This window comes from Nannospalax galili, unplaced genomic scaffold (genome assembly GCF_000622305.1).
Source record: "Nannospalax galili isolate Female #2095 unplaced genomic scaffold, S.galili_v1.0 scaffold281, whole genome shotgun sequence".
In the NCBI taxonomy this organism is placed as follows: Eukaryota; Metazoa; Chordata; class Mammalia; order Rodentia; family Spalacidae; genus Nannospalax; species Nannospalax galili.
The window spans coordinates 1462449-1484706 of NW_008349068.1; positions in this window are offsets into that span (position 1 = coordinate 1462449).

Genomic DNA, 22258 nt, shown 5'->3' on the forward strand with positions numbered 1-22258 from the left:
TACCTTCCCCCTGTCCTCAAACATAAAGAAATAGACATATTTTGGTGACTCATAGGCCTGATCACTCAATCCAAAGGTAAATAACTCACTGGATGAATGAGATATGTCATTTCCAGGCTGTAAAAGTAATTCACAGTTTTACCTTTTCCTAATGGGGCCTCCCGACCTGGTGGGCTGGGTGCTCTTGTCAGCCTGCTGCAGGTATAGCCTCACAACCCATGCAAAACCCATCACACTTGCCTGGAGGAGGTTCACCCCAACTGCTGCCTTTAGACTGAGGGTAAAGAACCTAAGCTCTTCTAGATACTGTTGTCTTCTATAGGATTTGGTGAAAATATCTATTATTTCCTACTTATGGCACCTCAACATTCCTACATGGGAATATTTTTTGACATGAATTAATAACTGAATGCAAGTATGATGCAATTTTTTCTTTCTTTGTTAAAGGATTAGGGTGGTCATGACAGATTATGTGTACTATGTTAACCTGGATTGGCTCAAGGGAAAGCATTGAGGGGAGCTAAATTATCAGATGCTTTCTCTCTCAGTGCCTTTAACCTTCTATCCTGTTACATCCAACCCTCAATCCCAGGCTCCCTACCACATACACACACACACACACACACACACACACACACACACACACACAACATAGAATCACTCGTACTCAGAAATATCCAGGTCATCTGTCAGTCCAAAGTCCCAGTTCCCTAGGATGGTCCCTCTTATTGCCTTCCCCAACCACTCACAGTCAGACTTGGCTTGATTCTTTCCACTCATAAAGCACCAACCCTGTCACCTCTTCATCACTATTTGCTTTCCCAGCCCAGACCAGGGGACTTCCTACATTCAACTCTCTGAATTCTACCCAGACTCTGTTCATTGTTCTAGTTTTAGTGAGTTGAGTCTCCTCTTCTTCAGCACCAGCTCTTTTTAGTCCTTGACTTTTCAGATGAACAAAATGTGTTACTGGTTTTTACATCTACTTTTTTTCCCTTCATCCAGGTTGTGAGCATGACTAAAAGCAAGAACCTTGTCTGCGATTACACATAGGTGCACACACTTCACCCAAAATATCTTCTAGGATGGAGATAGTACTTGTCACAAATCTTGGGGGGATTTCTAGAGACTTTCACAAAAACCCTGGAAGAACAAATTTGGAAGTAGAAAAGAGTTTGAAATCAGATGACCCCCCAGGAATAAACATGAGTTTTTGCAATTCCCCTCACCATTTTAATGCTAAGTATTGTCGTTTTTGCATGTTAACAGATGATAATAAGGCCTTAGTTTAGGACGTGTGGGAATGGATAGGATGAAATGTATAAGGAGCTGGCAGAGCGCTGGTGCAGGCATCCCTCTATAAAATATGGTTCACAGAAGTCACAGCACAATAGCTCTCCTATCCTCAAGGGTCTGCCTTGTCAACTCTGGTCTTAGTTCAAGATTACTGGGGTACATTGACTCTGGGCTTCTGTCACTTGTCCATGTCTGTTTCTCCAATTCCATCTTCAGCATATTTGATCACGTTCTCCATTTCCCCACGTTTCCTTTTGTCCTTTCTTAATCTTGCCTTTGAAAGCAGTCATATAGCACAGTCTCTTCTTGCCAACACACACAGGAAAAATTAAATATTTGAAAAGCCTTCATTCATGACATCAGTCCAAAGGGTATCAACAAGCTGTCAAGGGCTGCCCCTCCATAAATGCAGCTGCTATAAAGCACCTATGCCTAGTAACTATCTCCCTAGCAACAGAGCTCCTGATGGCCAATGGGCACTGTGTTTGAAGCACTGAGTTTTTGTTTCCAAAGCGTGTCTGCTTCTTCTACTTTGGTTAATCAACATTACCCCTTTGGGTGTGTGTTTAAGTGAAATAACAGAAGACCGCTCAGCTACCGAGGAATGACAAAGGGTTTTCTTGAATAACCAAAGGAAAACCCTTCCCAAATCAATGATTCTGTCAGAAGGGAAAAGTTAAAGACCTCGCGTTTCTTGTTGCCTTCATTCTTGTGAATGCTCAGGCAAAAGATCTTTGATGGGTCGTTCTCTCTGTCCTAACAAAATTTAAACAGAGTCCACACCTTCCAGCATTTTTTTTTCTGCCTAGAAAATATGAAATCCTATTGATACATCTATGCTTGGCTTTCAAGAGCAATAGCACAGTGCCCAAAGGAATCTTCCAGTGATTCTGAGAACTCAGGTTTTTGAGATTCTGGGCTCTGGTAAGTATTTTGAACTTGACTTTTGTGCTCTGGCTGTGAAGGGGAAAATGTTTGGGAAGATGCATTGCTTGGGTGTCAGTTTTCCTTTCTCCATCTAGGCTTCAAAATCCTTTCCTCTGCTTTAGAACGTTCTTAGGATTCTATGATACCAAGGAGCTGTCTACGTCTCCTCATGTGGGGACCAGGATTCTTGGTATCTATTTAATATCCATTAAAATCCTCTTCCAATACTGATGAAGATAACTCAAACAAACAAAAGTACTCTTAAAATGCACTATCCATTAGTTTCTCCTCCAAGTCCCTAAACTCTTTTGATAAAGTAAAATAACAAAGTAGAATTCAGTTCTGTCTTGAATTCAGTTCTAAATACTTCAATGGCTAACTCATGACTTTTACATTAAAATGTAATTGAAGGCAGGGAAGGATACAAATGTGTCATGTGCTTGGCTTGGGTTGTTATTAACATGTACTAAAAGTTATTTTTTCTTTTGTCTCATACATGTTCATTTTAAAGATGGTTGATAGAATGGTGGACTTGGAATTTTCCACTAGGCTTAAGAAAGAATTCTAAATTGAGGGGCATTCTATTAACAAAAGGCCTTTTACAGAGTACTAAAAGTCACCATTAGGTGGCAGACCAGCACAATATGAAAAGAACTAAGTCCCAGGGGGCCAACTCCAGGCCTCTGTTAATGGCTTGATTTTCCACTTACAAGCAAGAAAATGCCATGGAAACTTTTGTTTTCCTCTTTGAGTGAACAAGGAGGGAAGGGATGGGGGGAGCCATAAAGTCCCCCTCCACTGTGTGCTGCCTGCTGCCCCATAGCCACATCTGGACATTATAAATCATGCATTATTGGAGTCTAGCATTTTCTGATCTTAGCAACAGCCCCATTTTAAGCAAAAGAGAGTCAGCATGATCTGCTCAGTTTAAAAATGACTGAAATTACAAGTGAAGGGAAGAAAGGAAATTATTGAAACAGAAAGGAAGATAACGGTAGAGTGTCGTTGCACAGCCATCATCACTGGGCAAGGAACTTTGGAATGTAATAGATTGCTGGTTCCGGCTGTCGGTCGGTTCTTCCACAGTGCGTGGCTCTGCTTGCACTCCACAGGCATGAGGGACCATCGGCATCTTATCAGGAAACCCCTTCCCTGACTAAGGGCCTTCTCTCTCATATCTCTACATCAACGTCATTCACCTTTTATCATTATTACTTTTTAATCTGGGCCATTGCTTGGGGTTCCACAGAGCCTGCTTAGGAAAGGTGCCACAGATGCCTTTCAGAAGGTATCACTGGTGGGATTCAAAGGTACTGTGTCCCAGCTCAAGGGAGGCTGATGCCTCAATCTTTCTGCCTCCCACATTCCCAAGCTCATGGGCCTCCATACAAAGTGCCTTCAGTCCATTTGCACAAGGACTTGTCTAATCTCATTAGATTTCTCATTTTCGGCATAATACTGTCATGGTGTTATGCACCAACGCTCCAGATTAGTGGCTTGTCAGAATGGTGCCCTACTAATAAGCTAATCCAAATAATGCTCAAATCCCAAATCAGATTTAAGACGATCCAGTCTGGGTAAATGAGGGAGGGAGAAATGCTGGCCCAAAGAACAAGCTTTCATTTTCTTTGTGTTGCCTTACATAAAATAGAGGGAATACTGTCACAGTCTTGAATTTTTTTCTCCTTTGCACGACATTAACCTCCATTGCACAATTGGGAATAATAAACAGAAAAGAGTACATCTGTATGGATTGGTATAAATTTACCTTAGAGGATTAGGAAAACACACACACATATACATGCAAGCTTAATATATTCAGCAGATCTATGTCCTTCACAGTTTCTAGTTTTTCTGATTTTCCTGTGAACTTGGCCTTATGACCTTGCAGATTTTCAGTATGATGTGTTTCACTGATGACCTTAGCATGTAGGGTTAGGTCAAAAACATATTTTTAAGCTTATTTGTTTCCTTGTTTTCCCTCAGGGTAAAGCTGGGCTCCAGAAATCCAAAAATGTATAATAGCAAAGTTAAGGTCAGACCTTAAACAAAGGAAGTAGGAAAACGAAATGCAATCAGAATCATTTTGGTTTCAGGTGTTCTTGAAAAATGAAGCATTGGCTTCAATACTGACGTTTAAAATGGTTTCTTATTTCATGACGTTTCTGTGGTTTTTGGAGAATGAGAGAAATTATTTCAGCTGGTAAAAATCACTTTGTATGATGACCTACAGTGAGCATGCACAGGACCACAGAGGACAGCCACTTCCCTTCTCCATGGCACAGCCCCTCATATGCCACACAGTTGCGGCGATGTAGTCTCTCACCTTGCTCTTGCTTGAAGTCTAAGAATATGGCTGGATGGACGTTGTAGATCAAGTTCAGCCAAGCAGGAGAGCAGCATGCCAATGCCTCTGTGTGTGTGTGTGTGTGTGTGTGTGTGTGTGTGTGCGCGCACATCCATGTTCATGTGTTTACAGGTGCCCATGTATGTACATGTGTGGAGGTCAAAGGAAACCATGAATGTCATCCCTCAAGTGTTGTCTATTTTGGGGGTGGGGAGGAGACAGGGTTCTCACAGGTCTGCAATTAGCCAAGTAGGCTAGGCTGGTTGGCCAGTGAGCCCCAGGGATCCATTTGTCTCTGCATCTCCAGCACTGGGATTAAACGTACAGGCCACCCACCCTGTCAGGCTGTTTTTTTAACATGGGTTCTGGGGATCAAATTCAGGTTCTCAGAGGCTCATATTTGTCAACTCATTGATTATACACTTTAGATATGTGAATTTCATTGCATATAGATTACTCATCAGTTGCAAAATATCTCCGTTCCCTTTTGGGTGGATAAGTTTTCATATTTTACAGAACTGCTATGAAAAGCAAACGCAACAGCCAGAGAGAGCTGTTTTATGACTATTTTGCCTAGATCACTGCCATTGAACTTGAAGAAAATCAGAATGACATACCACAGTGCCAAAGATAGTTGGTCTAGATAATGCTGCCTTGTAAGCATTTTACTGACTGAGCTATTACCCCAGTTCACCATTATGTTTTGACATAGAGGCTGAGTCAGTTTATTCCATGAATGGCAACCCCCCCCCCATGCCATCATCAACCATTGTGTACTGACTTTGACATTCCTATTGGCCTTCACCTCAGTGCTTTCAAACCCATGTATTGTAGTCTGTTCCCTAAACAGAAATCCTGCTGTAACAAAGCTCAAGCAAATGTTTTAAGTTGTGTATTAGTCACTTTTCTGTTGCTGTGCTAGAAACACCATGACCAAAGGAACTTATAAAAGGAAGAGTTTATTTGAGCTTACAGTTCCAAGGGGCAAGAGTCCATGATGGCAGGGAGGCATGGTGGCAGAGGTGGCTGGAGGAGGAGCGGAAGCTAAGCTCTTGCATCTTCAAGCAGGCACAGGAAGCAAGAAAGCCACTAGAGATCTGCCCCCAGCTATATGCTTTCTCCAGGATAGCCACACCTTCTAAGACCTCCCAAAATAGCACCACCAACTGGGAACAAAATGTTCAAATACTTGGAGCCTGTGGGGGACATTCTCATTCAAACCATCACAGGTTTATTTCTCTGCACATTTTGTACCTCCAGTTGGTCTTTTGCATATGGTTTTATAGACTCTTGACTTTTTAGGTAATATGCTATCAAAATAAATGTTGTTTTGGTTTGGTGTTTAATGCAGTGTTATGGTTTTGCAGTTTATATGCACATCCATGTCAGAGATGGCAGCTTCAACCCTCTTTCTTCCACAGCTCTTCATTTTCTTCACTGTCACACTGTAGAACACACAGAATCATACTTGTGCCTGTACTCAGCTCGTTCCAGAGCTAATTCCTGCCTGGGTGAGCACCTGCATCTATAATTCTATGTATTTTCTACCAGAAGAGAAGACCATGGTGAGAAATGGGCGAACATCCATCCAAAGACTTGTACCTATATTCTCATAGTAACTTTATTCATAGTAACCTCAAATTCGAAGGAGGTTTCAAGTGCCCTCAACTGCTGAGTGGATAAGAAAATTGTGGTCTGTTCATGCAAGGAAATACTACTCAACAGGCAATAGGAACAGATCACTGAAAAATACAATAAAAGAATCTTAGAAGACTTATCCTAACTGAAAGAGGTCAGACTCAAAGGCTCCACACTATATGATCCATTTACATAAAATTCTAGAAGTAGCAAAATCATGACTGAAACAAGTCAATGGTTGCCTGGAGCTGAGGCCTGGTGTAGAAGCAAAGAAAGGAACCTTTGGGGCAAGGAGATGTGTACCAGGTATGATTTTAGCGATAAGCTACACAAAGACACAGAGTTGTCAAAACTCATTGATTATATACTTCAGATAGGTGAATTTCATTGCATAGAAATTATTCCTCAATTGCAAAATGACTACATTCCCTTTTGGATGGATGTTTTCATATTTTTCAGAACTGCCATAAAAGGCAAACTCAACAGGCAGAGAGAGTTGTTTTATGTCTATTTTGCCTAGATCACTACAGTGCCAAAGATGGTCTAGATAATAATTCTGCCATATTTGTCACAACTCCACAGCCTTCCTCTATTTCCTTGCCCAGTGCATAGAGGACATGAACATGCTCAGATCAACATAACAGAGGTCAGCTTCTCTGTTAGGTTGCGTTAGCCAACCACACCCAAGGCAACTACTTCATGTCATCCCGTCATCCACTTCCCCTTCCCCTAACCAGAGCCCAGTAACAGGAGTACCCACAGTCTGTCTCCCCAGCTTCACACAGGAAAGAGGTGCAAATGGATGATCATTTTCCTTTATGAACGATGATATAGGCCCATGGCCTTACCCCTGGAAGAAAGCCTCTCCTGCCAATCCTTTCAAACAGCCAGGAGAGAAATGAGAGGCCTGCTATTGCCTCCCTGCCTCCCTGCTGACTCTAATTACCCAGCCTGGAATTTTACAATCCCTCTTTCCCGCCTGCTCCCACCCCCACCCCACTCAGGTCTAACAACTACCAAGCAGTCTGCAGACTTTGGCTGGTTCTTTCTTTTGTGTGCCCACTGCTGCCGAGTGGATCGGTCTCCTAATGAGTTCTGACACTAATGGAACTGTGAGACAGCGTGATTATGGAGGTCCTCCCCACATGCAGCTCAGGCCCGGCAGGAAATGACCCAAGATTCTGCACCCTTCCACCCTGCAAAGAATCCTGGTGAAGCCATCTTCAGCAGCCAGCTGGAGCTTCCCCCACCCCCACTCCTTTCTCAGTCCAGTTTCCTCTTCCCTCCATCATCCTGCAGGTGGCTGAGAATAAGATTTTATGGCCTGACGCATGGTGGGTTGGTTGACAACACTGGAGACCCACTTTAATTCAGGGGGCTCCGTGGAGGTGAGATTGGAAATGGAACTGGGACCCATAAAAAACAAAGACTTTCCCAACTTGCTTTTAAAAAGTGATCCAAGGAGGGAAGGAACTAGGGAAGGATGGTTGTTTTCTATTAGATGCTTAACAATGTGTGTAAGTGGAGGTGATTTAAGGAAAAAACATGTGCTTCTGTAATCTCCATGTTGCATGCTGTACAGGTGTAAGAGACTGGAGCTAACTATTGAACTGTGAGCTAATTATAGCAAGAAACAGCTGTTGTCCTCTAATGAGGAGAAGGCAGCCTCAAGATGCTGCTCTGCCAGGAAGCCTGTTGCAGTGCTTGTTTTAGATTGCTTATCCGGTACAGAATATTCCCCACCACACTCGGTCACTGGCCTGTTCTCACATCACTGCTGTTATCCAGCAGGTGATAAGTAATTTTCGCCTCACTGTGTCTGGAGAGAGGGATATGTCCCCATTTTATTAACCTCTATGCTCCTTTTAGTTTTTATTCCCTAGCAGTGTATAATTCCTGACCACCCTCCTGAACTGTGTATTGCCAGGAGGTGCTCCCCTTTTCTAGTCCCCTCTGATTTCTTTCAGCCTACTCCCATTTTTCCACGTTTCCAGAACAATCAGATATTCCCAAAGCTGTCAACTATTTGTCATGTGATGTAGACACTTAGTAAACCACATTTTCTGTGTCTTAGTGCTACAGTTTTCTCTCTCTAGCTCTCCATCTCTTCAAACTCATGGAATGTAGAGCTTAGGGAGTCTGTGGGTGAGTAGAAATTTGACTCTCCATTTAGACTTCAGCACAAACAAATTGGGATGTGTTTGTTTAAAATGTTTTTAAAAATGTTAATCTGACTTTTATGGTGATACAAGTATTTAGAACTCACTAGGTCTCAGTACCTCACCAGGTGGGGAAATAGTAGAAATCTAAATAAGCTGAGGAGGCAGGTGCTCTGCTCCTTTCCTCAAAGCACAAATGCTTCTTTTTGACCAAACTAAGGGTAGGCAATTTATAGTGACCATTTGTTTCCCACCGTGTATAAAGTATTATTTACTGTGCAATTGAATTAAAAACAAGGGCTTGCTATAGCAACCACCCTAACAAGAGGCACTATTCACTGGCTGCCTTGGAAGCCCGGGGTTCAGGGGCCCATTAAGCACCTTTTTGAAAGCACTTGTCGGCAAACCGGTGGCATATGCGTCTTTTATGGCGTGTACAAGGCGGGGCTTGTACAATGAAAGGTTTCTCTACAGACCATGTTGTTTTCGGAAGGGGTTGGGGAGTGCTAGCAGCTATGTTTTTCTGTAGTTTAGGATTAGTAGAAATTTAATTGAAAATAAAACACAGAGCAACTGTAGTAGCTACTGAGAGGGAGAACAAAGGGTTCTTCAGGAGCCAGCCCCACCACATGGCAGCCAGGGGAGGCTGCTGCAGGCCTCATCTGCTCACTCCCACCCGGTACCAGAGCCTGGGAATGAGTCAGTTGGGCATTACCCGTCCTCAATCACTGTGTGTGACTCAAGCATTCCTGAGAGAGCCAGGGAGATTGCTGGAACATGGATGGGGGGAGTAAGATTACTTTCTAGTTCGGTACATGTCCCTATGTTAGCAGTCCTATTTCTTCTCGCCCGTAAACTCCTGTTTTCCTCTGTACTTCCTGAATCTCCTATGTGGAGACTGCTTTGCTACCACGTAATAGCTCTGAAGATCCCTCCTTTGATACATATATTTCTGTTTATTCTTTGAGAATTCCATGCATGCACACAACGTATTTCCATCATATTCACCTTCCACTGCCCGATCCAGTCTTCCCAGATACCCTCATGTTCCCCTATCAATTTCATGTCCTCTCTTTTCTATTTTTATAGCCCATTGAGTCTAATAAGTGCTGCCCAATGTGTATGGGTGTGGAGGGGACCATCCTGTGGAGCCTGGTCAACCTACCAGAAGCCACACCCCTAAAGAAAACTCTCCTGCCCACAGTAGCCAATAATCCTCTCCTCCTCCTCTTCTTCCCCCTTTCTTTCCCCTCAATGATTTCTGAAGATGTAGATATTAATTCTAATACTCTATAGGTACACATCAGGTAGGAACAAGGACCAAGAGGAATTTATTCCCCTACAGACAATAACCCAAGTCTCTGACTCATGTGACTAATGTGACTGACTCTCTTAAAGCTTCCCATGTATTAGAGACAGACAACTTTTCTGCTGTTTTTTTTTTATTCCTTTCTATCCCTGAATAACAGCTCCTGTGTGTTCAGTGCCATGAGTTCCTCCAGCACTGAGCCTCCACGTGAAGATGACATTTGATGAGTGTCTCTCTCCCTTCTGCCTTTCTCCCTAGAATGGCAAAGGTTACTCCTCAGTAATACCACAGCTTCCTGACTGTGGCTGGAAGTCACAGCATCTTCCATCTTCTGATGTCTGGGGAGCTTGTGACATAGAGGCCAGGTCCCTTGTGTCAATTACAATGGCTGTCTTGATTCAAAGTGGCTATCTCCTAAGTGTTACATTTTCATAAATGTCATGCTTGGTGTAGTTCATGGTTCCCCCCTCCACTCCTCCTTCCATACCACTCAGGAATTCTGTTGGAGCCTAGCATGGCAATAAGTGTTAAGTATTTTATGTAAATGACTTAACGAATGAACAAGTGAATGAATGAACTGGTGTTCTGCTTTGGAAGACAGTAGTTTGCTTTAACCTATTTGCAGATGAAAGAATGCAGCTTAAAACAAACTCCCCAAAGTACAAACTAAATCTTTTAAGAAACTTAGATTTAGAGGGGTCTTTGATTCAAATTATACTTTAAGATAGTTCAGAAAGAGAAATAAAAACAGCCCAGGGAAGCATTCCTAATTTGACAGTTCTGCTTTTAGAGGGAAGACATATTCTATATAGAATACAAGTCCATGATTCCCTGCCCATCTCTGAGGAACGACAAACTCATTTGGTACTGACAAGAGGCCGTTTAGAACCCTTGTATTTAGCCTCCAAATGCCGTTTTCACCAGCACCTCTGCAAATCTATGAATGCTTGACAAGAGCCCCAGTGTGGGGGTGTTACACCAGAGATGGCATAATCATAGGATTCATCCCATTTCAAAAGCTATAAGATCCTGGATTTCAACTCTTTAGCGATTCAGAAAAAAAAAAACAAAAAAACAACAACAAAAAAAACCTCAGAGATCTACAAGATGAAATTCTGTTTTAGAGTATTCTGTACCTTGGTCAGACTGCCAAGACCTCACACCCAAAGATGGCAAGTGTTTTATATATATATGATCCCGATAATGGAATTTTACAGGACTGTAATTTCAAGGTGTGGATTCCCATCTGGCAAACATACCACTTTTCCCTCCCAACTTCATGTGCTCTTTAAAGGCAAAACAAACACTGAGCCTACTTTGTGCTACCAGGATATACATGGATGCAGGACCATCTACTGGAGCATCAGTAGCCTCTCAAGGCAATATCACTGAAGAAAATGGACTCTCCTTCCTCCAGCAACCATCAGTTGCCAATAGCTCCTTATGTAGGAGCTAGACTTCCTGGGTCCCTCTCTCATCCATGTTGGAACTCTCTCTGGTTTGATCTCACACTGGGTCTTGTGCTTGCAGTCACAGCCACTACGAGTTCATGTGTACAATGAAATGGAACACCTGAATTTATTTTATTTATTATTATAATTTTAAGTGTATGAGTGTTTTGCCTGCATGTGTGTAAGTGCACCCGTGCCATGCGAAGCCAACAGAAGCAGAAGAAGGTGTCAGATCCCCTAGAACTGGAGTTGCAGATGGTTGTTAGCAGCCATGTGGGTGCTGGGAATCAAACCCAGGTCCTCTGGAAGAACAGCAAGTGTTCTTAACAGCTGAGCCATCTCTCCAGCCCCATATGTAAATATTTTTACAAGTGACCAAAAGTTTACTTTTTGGAGTATTTAAAACATGCTTTAGTTTAAGATGTATTTGAAGTTTCTTTTCTTCTCTTAGTTTTTCTCTATCAAGACTGGAAAATCAAAGTGATTTCCCAAGTGCAACCACTAAACAGACACAGACCTACCAGAAGCTGACTGCAGGAGCTGGGCTCACTCTGCACCTCTGGGACAAGAGCCTCATTCAGCTTGCTCAGGCTCTTAGAGCATACCTTATTAAAGTTCCCGCTAACACAAAAACTCCAGATCTCACCCTATCAATAAAAACTGATGTTAAACAAATTATGTGTCTGGCAGGTGAACACCAAAAATCATAGCCAGGACCCCATTAGTTAGGAAGCATGTGGCACCATGGAGTTACTTGCACAAAACTTTGAGAAAAGGCAACTTCAGGGCAAGGTTAAGCTTGAACTGTAAGAGAGTTTGCCAGGTACTTCTCTGTTTTGTTGCACTGCAATTCGATGATCTAAGAAAGTGTTTCTGCTAGTGTGTTTGCTCTGTACTTTCTTCAGAGCAGTAAACAGACACACAGAATTTGCTAGCAGAGTGAAAGGAACCGAAGACCCGTTTCAATCTGGGCTTGTTTAGGGAACCCATCAGTTCTTTCTATCATGTCCCACAGAGTCTTTGTTAATAGGAATTTTGTTCCAGTCATGGGACCTTTCCAGGCGGCCGCACTTTTATCACCAGGGGGACAAATTCTATTTTAAGAAAAATAGCATCCCTTCTCTTCCAATGGATTTGCCAACATAGAAGCCCTGGGAAAGCGCCACTCATAGCCCTGGATGGAAAGGTGGCTCATAGCTTCAGGTCTGCAGAGTGTGAATGGCCTGCAGTCAGTAAGCAATGACTTCCCCCAGGAAATGACCTGAAGAATCTCAGTAATGAAATTCCATGCAAGAGTCTTGAAAGGCCTGCTAGTACCAATCCATTCTAGAGTCAACTCAGAGCATACTCTACCAAGCGTGAAGTGGAGCACTTTGGAAGCATGCTTTGACATGCCTTTAAACAAAGAGGAGCAAGCCTGTGCCCCAGACTTTGATCCCTCCTTTTGACTTCTCAAAAAGGATGACACACTAATCTCTTTTGTGGATGCCGTCACGTATTGGATTTCTGACCCAGCAGTGGTCAACTGGTGACTTTGCAGGTGGTGACCAGTGGAGATTCCTAATTCTGTGACACATCACAGAAAGAGAGTAAGATTTGTGCTGAGGTTGTTTTTATTTTATTTTTACCCCTTAGGAAAGAGGCAACCTAGAATTCTACTATAAAGCAAACTTATGGCCCAAACCAACCACAATGGAATAGCAACCCCTCTCTTTGATTTTCTATGTCCTTTTCCTTAATTGTGTGGGTGGGAGAAGCAGCTTCCACATGGAGCAGGTAGGTGAGCCCAGGCTGTCTAAATCTCATTCCACAGTCCTTGGCAGAGGCACGTACTACCCTTATGCCTTCGAAATGTCAGCTGAGGTAGATAACGGCTGCAGATCTGAGGTGCCAGACACCTGCTCCTCGGGCTCTGAGCCGGGCTGCCTCATCCACAGCCCTTTTTTAGTAGCACACGCTGACCCACCAACCTAGCTTTAAGTTCTATGTGGGCAGAGTTCCCTCCACTCTGGACACCTGTCATTCCCGCCTGGTGGGCTTCCTAGGAGTTTCAGTGGGGGAGGTCTTTGCTTTCATTAGGTATTCAAGCACTCAAATCCTCTGATACTCTCCTTGTTCCCAGTCCCTTCGGCCCAAATCTCTGGCCTTTGAGACATGGACATTTCACCGAGGCAGCAATACCTTTGAATACTGCTTCCCTTACAAGAAAATGTTTTTAACCAAGGATAAAAAACTTGACTAGAGAATCTGTAAGTCAACAGTCAGGCTAACTTCGTTGATGGGTGACCATATTCTAAGGTACTTTCATCTCTTTTCACCCATAAGTAATTTTTATAAATGGTTTCATTTATCTTGTCTAAGAATTATTTGGGTACAACTAATTCTAAAGTCAAATAGACCAAGAAACTTCAGTTAGGCTAGTACTCAGAGTTACCCTTATAGAAGAGAGTTTTGTATGTGTGTGCGTGTGTGTGTGTATGTGTGTGTGTATGTGTGTGCGTGTGTGTGTGTATGTGTGTGTGTATGTGTGTGCGTGTGTGTGTGTATGTGTGTGTGTATGTGTGTGCGTGTGTGTGTGTATGTGTGTGTGTATGTGTGTGCGTGTGTGTGTGTATGTGTGTGTGTATGTGTGTGCGTGTGTGTGTGTATGTGTGTGTGTATGTGTGTGCGTGTGTGTGTGTATGTGTGTGTGTGTATGTGTGTGCGTGTCCGTGTGTGTGCGTGTGTGTGTGTATGTGTGTGTGTGTGTATGTGTGTGCATGTCCGTGTGTGTGCGTGTGTGTATGTGTGTGTGTGTGTATGTGTGTGCGTGTCCGTGTGTGTGCGTGTGTGTATGTGTGTGTGTGCGCGTGTGTGTGTGTGTGTGTGTGTGTGCGTGTCCGTGTGTGTGCGTGTGTGTATGTGTGTGTGTGCGCGTGTGTGTGTGTGTGTGTGTGTGTGCGTGTCCGTGTGTGTGCGTGTGTGTATGTGTGTGTGTGCGCGTGTGTGTGTGTGTGTGTGTGTGTGCGTGTCCGTGTGTGTGCGTGTGTGTATGTGTGTGTGTGCGCGTGTGTGTGTGTGTGTGTGTGTGTGCGTGTCCGTGTGTGTGCGTGTGTGTATGTGTGTGTGTGCGCGTGTGTGTGTGTGTGTGTGTGTGTGCGTGTCCGTGTGTGTGCGTGTGTGTATGTGTGTGTGTGCGCGTGTGTGTGTGTGTGTGTGTGTGTGCGTGTCCGTGTGTGTGCGTGTGTGTATGTGTGTGTGTGCGCGTGTGTGTGTGTGTGTGTGTGTGTGCGTGTCCGTGTGTGTGCGTGTGTGTATGTGTGTGTGTGCGTGTGTGTGTGTGTGTGTGTATGTGTGTGCGTGTCCGTGTGTGTGTGTGTGTGTATGTGTGTGCGTGTCCGTGTGTGCGCGTGTGTGTGTGTGTGTATGTGTGTGCGTGTCCGTGTGTGTGCGTGTGTGTGTGTGTGTGTGCGTGTCCGTGTGTGTGTGTGTGTGTAGTTGCTTAAGCATCCCCAAATTTTAATTTAGAACAGAATGCAATAAATATTAGCTAACATTTATTGAGCATGTACAGTGTGCCAGAAACTAATAACTCAGGATGATCTCTTTCATACTCATAATAGACCTAAGAGGGTAGCAGTGTTATTTCACAAACAGAAAAACTAAGAAATGAAGGTATAAAGAGTTTAACTTATTTGCTATGTGCCACACAGCATAATGATAGCACAATTTATGTGGTAGAAATAAGTTATGATCACAGCAGTTACTGCAATACTCATAGACTATTTTTGCTAGAGTCAGGCTGGAAGTTTGAGAATAAACATGTTAACTCATCTGTTCTCACAGTTATTCCATTTTACAGATGAGAAAATTGCCACACAGGGAGGTTAAATCATGTGCCCAAGTTAACACAGCCAGCAACTGGAAGAACTGGGCTGGAACTTGGAGCTGACTTCTAAATTCCATGCTTTTAATTGGATGCTAAGTCATCTCTCCTATGTTCTCTAACATAGTCACTTTAGTCTTTATTTTTGTTGATAAATGCTTTATAGTACTGACTATAAAGTTTAGATGATATAATCTATCTTAAGTATTCAGCATAGCGCCTAGCATACAATGAAATATCACAATAGGTATTTCTATTATTATATGTATTATTATAAAATTCAGACTATATTCTATTTCCCAGTGGAAAATAGAATAAGAACACATTTTTATCTTCTTTGAAGGAACTGAATAAGAGTGCCCAACACCAGGTAATTCATAAAATCATATTTGATGATGGGCACACTGATAAACTCTGTTACTGTCATTCTTTCTTTCTATGACTTTGGAGCACTGCAACCATTTCTTTCCTCTGTGACATCCATTCATGGCAAATCTTGGAATCAAAAAAATCAAGTGAAAAAGAATGAGAAGGTTTTATGAGACTTTTAAGTAAAAAAGCAATGCAATACCTTCTTCTTTTTAAAACATTGGTGACAATCCTACCTTGTCTAAGCTTCAGAGGGCCTGAGGGTCAAATGAGATAGCCAGCATCCAGACCCTCTGACAGATGTACACTCTAACCACAGTGGTGTCATTTGGAGAACACAACAGCTGGGAGAGATACCAAGTTAACAAAAGCCACAGACATAGTAGGTCTGGCAAGCCATGCTGGGAACCTGGGACACAAACTGTTGAGGAAAGGGAGCCAGTTTGGAGGAGAAAGAAGACAAGTTGTGCTTTTGGGAGCTGCAAAGGGAAAGTCCAAAGATTAACAATAGTAGGAAGAAAGCTTCATGGGGAGCAGGTATAGGGAGCATCCAGTCCCTTCCTGTCAGCACTTCCTTCGGCACAGCTGCAGATGATTCTGCCCTTAGATGACCCTGCTGGAGGGTCAGCCTTCCCTGTGGAGGGGGAGCACAATGCCATGATGGTGGTTGCTATAGCAAGGCAGTGACAAATCTCTAGGGGGGCCAGGGCAACTCATTCCAGCACCATTATCCTGAGACCACAGCCACCTCCAAGCAAACTGTGGAATGTGTGACTTCAAGGGAAGGATTAATGTGTTTAAAGTCCCAGTCAGAGCCACTGCCAAAACACTCACAAAAGAGCCCAGAAAACACAGAAGAAGCCCTCAGCAATGGGCAATTTTCTTTTTGTTTTTCACCAGTTATGTCGCCAATTATAGACAGGCGGACATCCACATTGATGTTTAGCAGAGCAGAGTTTCAAGAAAGGTAAAGAGCTACAAGTACCCATGTGACTCTCTTGCCAGCCTGTCAATTAAGAATGAAGAAGGATCTGCTGAATGGGGTGATTCAAAATCTTCTCAGAAACATCGCCAACCAAAATACCATCCCAGGGCAAGCTCCCTAGCTGGTGTCTAGAGCCAAGTCATGTAGATTCCTTTCATCAGCCAAACCTATGAGTGTTAGAAGACTTGCAAATAGGCTCATTTGTTAAAATGGAAAATTGTGATTTAGTATCCTTGGACAGAGCCAGATTAGCAAATGAGAAGGCTCTCTAATGATAAATTATGCTAATTTGGGTTTTGTTGGTCAAGTGAGATGTTATTCTGTATTTTATAACCAAGTCCAACCATAGGCGTTACCAAGACTTTCTAATCATATTTTGGGAAGTGTTTCTGCCAAAACTCCAAACAGTTCAGCAATAACGGTTTTCTCAAATTTCCTTTTAATAAACAAAGTGATTTTGGCATGTTATACTGTGTTCCTTGTGGATATTTGCAAATCAGTTCTAGCTCATTCAGATAGACTGCTTTGTAAGAGCTCTTGAATACCACCAGTACATGGTTGATGTATAAAATACAGTCAACACTGTCCGCCATATGTAATTTTTTAATGTTATTATTTTTTCTACTTTTAGGAATAATGAATGTACATTGTAGAAGGCATAGAAAGTCATAAAAGTAGTAAAAATTACCATTTGTTTGGTAGTAAGCAATAAAACTCCAACTCAAATCAGCCTAAATTGCACATATAATGAGGAAATGGAGCTGGACTGGATTGAGCTTCAGGAATGGCTAGTTCCAGGGACTCAGGCAGTGTCTCCTGAGTCCTATGTTGTTGGAAGAGCAGACAAAGCCTGTGTCTGTTTAGTTTCCTATAAATAGCTTGAAACAAAATGACCACTCTTAGTTCCATCATTTGAGACAGTCACATTGATGTGTGGTTATATATTCGTAAAGCCTCCATTTTCATGCAGGTTTTACCTTGTTCCTGTGTAAATTTTAAAGCCAGGTAAAGTGCAATGAAGACAGGAATGAATGGTTTTTCATATTCGCCATACTGAAATATGACTCCCAGTCCCTGCAGACAGACTCCCAGAAGGACACGTTTTACAATGCCTGCCTAGACTGCCTACAGCTGCCAGTCCATAGAGACAGTGCCATCCCAGAGAATGCCCTCAGTGTGGATGAGTTCTGTGCCTGTGTTTCCAATATGATAGCCATACAATAGCAGTCAATCAAGGGGGCTAATACCATGAATAAGTGAAATCTTTTAAGTTCAAGCAACCAGGTATGGCTAATGGATTCTTACACTGGACACAGGATTTATACAACATACAATATGAGCTCAAAGATGAATACATGCTAACCACCCTTCAGGGATGTTGCGATCCTAGAAGACTCAGGTCAGAAAAGCTCAATTAAGAACCCTCATTAAGCACCAGAAGGGACCCCTTCTCATCCCCAAGCAAAGTCCTGATCTTTGGTGCCTTAGCACACCAGAGTAATGCCAATCAGAAGTGTCTGCCTCTCTCTAAAACAGGGCAGTGTTCTCAGAAAAGTTACCAAGCTTTAAAGGCTGTCTTGACTTGCAAGTTATTTCCCGTTTTATTCTGAGGTAAGTAGGATGAAGGCTAATAAATATAAGGAGGCACCTGTCCCAATGGCAGACTCTGTCTACAAAAATTGGCCAATAATGGTGAAATCATTGTGATTTGGGAGTTTCCATGGAGACAGAAGCAGAACGCACAGTGTCATGACTCTCCTTTCTTTTTTGGTGGTGAAGGTTTCAGTTCTTTGACAATTAAGATCCTGATCCTATTTCTCTCACTCTGATACTTATCAACGTCAGATTGTAAATACCCAAAGCGAGGCATCAACAAAGGACCTTAACCTACAAGGAGTGCCAAACACCAGCTTCAACAGCAAATATATGATCTAATATGTTCGTCTTGAAGATGCAATAGCAGAGGCACTTCAGAAAGATCTGTGCTAATGTGAAATGTGTTATGGACCTTCTATTCTAGATTTCAGGCTCTTGAGAGCCAGGGACCCATCTGTCCAATGCCCGTGATGGTATACTTGTTAGTAGGCAGAACAGAGGCTTAAAGGCAGGGCTGCCTGTTGCTAAATTGTGCCCACTTGTGCCCAATTGTTGAAGACCAGTCCCCCATGTTTTCTCAGAGAGCAAAACATCAAGAAGATACGCCTCCAGATGCCAAAGGATCCACCAGACAATGCACTTTCCTCCTAATGTCTTCAGCTCTGATGTGCTCCTAAACTATAGAACTCATAAAGTCTGCTAATAGCCATTTTGCTTTTGGCCATGAAGAATTCTCTAGTCATTGTGTGAGGCTATCTGAAGGTGTCAGGTGCCTCCTGGCTACCTGTGCAGTGTCATGCTGCCCTTGATGTTGGGCATTTCACAAATCTCCTTTCTGTATGTAGCACACACTTGCCCTTTATGGGTCTTCCTGCCAACAGGAACCAAACCACTCTCCCTTCACACAGCTGAGCCTCATTCTGCATGTCTGTGATGTGGAGAATCATACCACGCATCTCTCAGAGCACTCATTGGGCCAAATTGTGGCCCTTGGGCTACATCTGGCCCACTATATGCCAGATCCAGCTTATTGTCTATGGCTGTTTTATGCTACAGAGGCAGAGCCAGATAGCTGTGATAGAGACCATATGGTCTGCAAAACTAACAGGTCCTTTATGGAACTAAGTGTGGACCCTTGTGAGGACTGAACATAGCACATGTAAGTCCTCAGTTAGTATTAACTACTAATGCTATCATTGCCAGGCTTGTCCTCCATCCTGATTGTGTCCTTCCTCTGTTTCTTTGTTTTCATTCTCTTTGAAACACATACAATTCTGAATACTTCACCCCTGCTCACCAAATTACACATATAGGAAAAGAGTGTTACTTTCCCACACACACCAGGCAATTCTATAGTGAATGCCAACTCAGTGCCCTACAATCGAATTTTATTCTGACATTATCTGGTGAGACTATCAGATTTCAAGGTTGGGCTCAATCCCTCAGGATTGCTCCCATATTGTAAACCGGTCACAAGTTGTCAATTGGAAACTGCACTTCTGGTCAACCAGCTATAAATTAGAGATCCCATGGCCTCTGCCATGGGCTTGATTAATTTTCTAAGATGACTCACAGGAATTAAAGAAACATTAATTTATGATTACTGGTATAGCATATTCATAAAAGATATAATAAACGACAGTTGTAAGGGATAGGTGCACAGGTATGAGGCAGGAACAAGTACCTTCCATGTCCCCTCCAAACTTTGACATGTTTAGCAATCCAGAAGCTATCTGAAACTAGTCCTTTGTGAATTTTTCTGGAGGTTCCTTTATGTAGGCATGCTTGATTACATGATTGATCATTGGCAATCAACTGACCTTTAGTGCCTCTCTCCCCCGAGAAGGACTGAAAGTTTCAACCCTCTAATGATTTGATTGGTTCCCCTGGCAACCAGTCCCTATCCTGAGGCTCTCTAGGAGTCCCAGTGACCAGTCATTTCAGCAGCACACAAAATGATACATCACTTAAGACGTTTCAAGGGTTTTAGGAACCGTATGTCAGGAACCAGGGGCAGAGACTAAATAGCTATTCATTATGTCATATTCATATATCCTTGGCCCCAAGTTGGTCTTTTTATCTTGCTCTCCTTCAATTCAAGAATGCTGAGCATTCTTGCTGTACCTTTCAGATCTATTCTTTCTCTTCAGGTCAAAATTACTCTCTCAACGTGAATGCTCTGACTGATGGAATATGTTTATCTCTTTCAAGCAGGGCTTAAGGTCCCTTCACTTCTACCGGACACATTACTTTATACAGCCATTTGCTGCTTTGGCATAATCTTCTCAAGGACATGGGCAAAGCCACACTTACACAGGCTAGACAGAAAGTCCTTTAAAATCTGCCCAATGACTTCTTTTGCTCAAGAGATCCCATATCCAGCATAGAGATGACAAGAAGAGACTGAAAAGATCACGGCCATCTTCCCAGCCTATTCTCCTTGCCTGTGCTAAGGAACCCTCAACACAACAACAAAACTCTTTAAACTATCAGATCCAACTTGATTCAATTGCATTAAAATTTGTTAAGTTCCAACGCAAATTGTCCCAAGCCAAATTAGACTTACATTGAAGTTAAGATGTGACTTGATACTCAAGGAGTCTACAAATGGAATGAAAGCTATTTCCAATGTACAAGCGTCCCTCTTCTTCTAAAACATATAGCTTTAATTATGGGGGAAAAGTTACGATGCTAACAGAGTATTATTAAATGTAGTTTGCTCACAGAAGGCACACAAATTGGCATGGTGTTAAATGAATTTTCTCTGAAAGGGCTGTTCCCTTTGAAAAAGCTTTAAAACCTGACCCTGTGCAATAGAGATGTTGACCTAACTTGCCATTAGTCCTGGCTAATCCAAATCCAATTTAGGTCTACCCACATTGTGGCCAACGCTTTCCTCCTTTTAAGTTCCTGAACAAGACAACTTCAGAATTTTCACAAAGCACTGATTTTCTGCCCTCAGAAATTCTATAACGGTTTCCACACATTGAATATATGCTTTTGTTTCAGTTGCATTGTGTGTCCCGGAAATGAGGAATTACTTTTTCCCTTCATTTCCTCCCTTTTGCCTGGACACCCTGAACTTCTGCTTATATTTCATAATGATAATAACAAGCACGAGTAGTTCACTATTTGCTTAGCATGCTGAGGAGTATTTTATAGGCATTCTCAAATTGATTCTTTATAATCATCATTTAAAATATGGAAACTGAGAAGTAGAAAGGTCTAATAAATGGCCCCAAAGCTGAATAAATGGCACAGAGCTTGAAGAAGGAGGATTTGAACACAGGCAGCCAGACCCCAGACCTCCATGGGCACTGATACACTGAGCTGTTTGCTCTCCAGCATTCCCTATTGTTTTTGCTGAGCTGACCAAATGCTGCTGGCCTGGCGTGCCCACTTGCATCACGAGAACACTTCTCCCCAGGAATGTTTGAGAGGCATCAACACACACTTTTATGATGTGGTAATGAACATCTGCAGCCTCCCTGTGCAGCCAGCCAAATGCCTGCTTGTGTCAGTTTCACATGTGCTATCGGAAAAGGGCTCTGCAATATTTTTATAAGCTATATTTCTCTCTTCACCATCACCTTCAGAGGTGAACCGTGTGCAATCTTTCCTTTTTAGATATTAAAAAAGAGAAAAAGCAGCAGGTCATCCAAGTTTAGGAAGAAAGTCAGTGGGAAAAAATTTGCCTTTGCAGCTCTCAAATTCTCAGTAGTGTCTTAATCAGGCTGTTCCTTTCCCAAAAGACCACAAAGTATGTAATGATAAAAACATAGATTCATGTGCCCCCCCAAGAAGGAATAAGACTAAACCATGAAAAAAACTATTTGGGAGTAATTACAAGTCATTTATTAGTATATTGACATTTTTAAAGTTTCAGTGCATTTATTGATATATAGCAGTTGTGTTTATTAATATTCTTGGCAGTCTGACCCCATGACAGCTCTTGTGCTCATGTTATTTCTAATATGGAATTTAAAACATAGTTGTAAAGTCACTCCATTTTTCTTTCATAGACACTGTATAAATCAGCTTTCTAGTGACTCTGAATATATGGGGCGATAGATACCCATTGCACCCAATTAAACACTTAAACATTCTTTGAAACATATTCTTTTACATCTCACTTAGACTTATTACTCATACAGCCCAACTACCTCCTCCTGATTTAGAAGGCCCATTTTGTATGTATAATATGGAAATTGTCCTAGAAAAGGAATGATATATTTAGGGTATTTTAAACAGTGTTAGGTATCTTTAGCATATCCACTTGATGCTGTTTTAGATGATTTATATAGTCTGGCCAATGC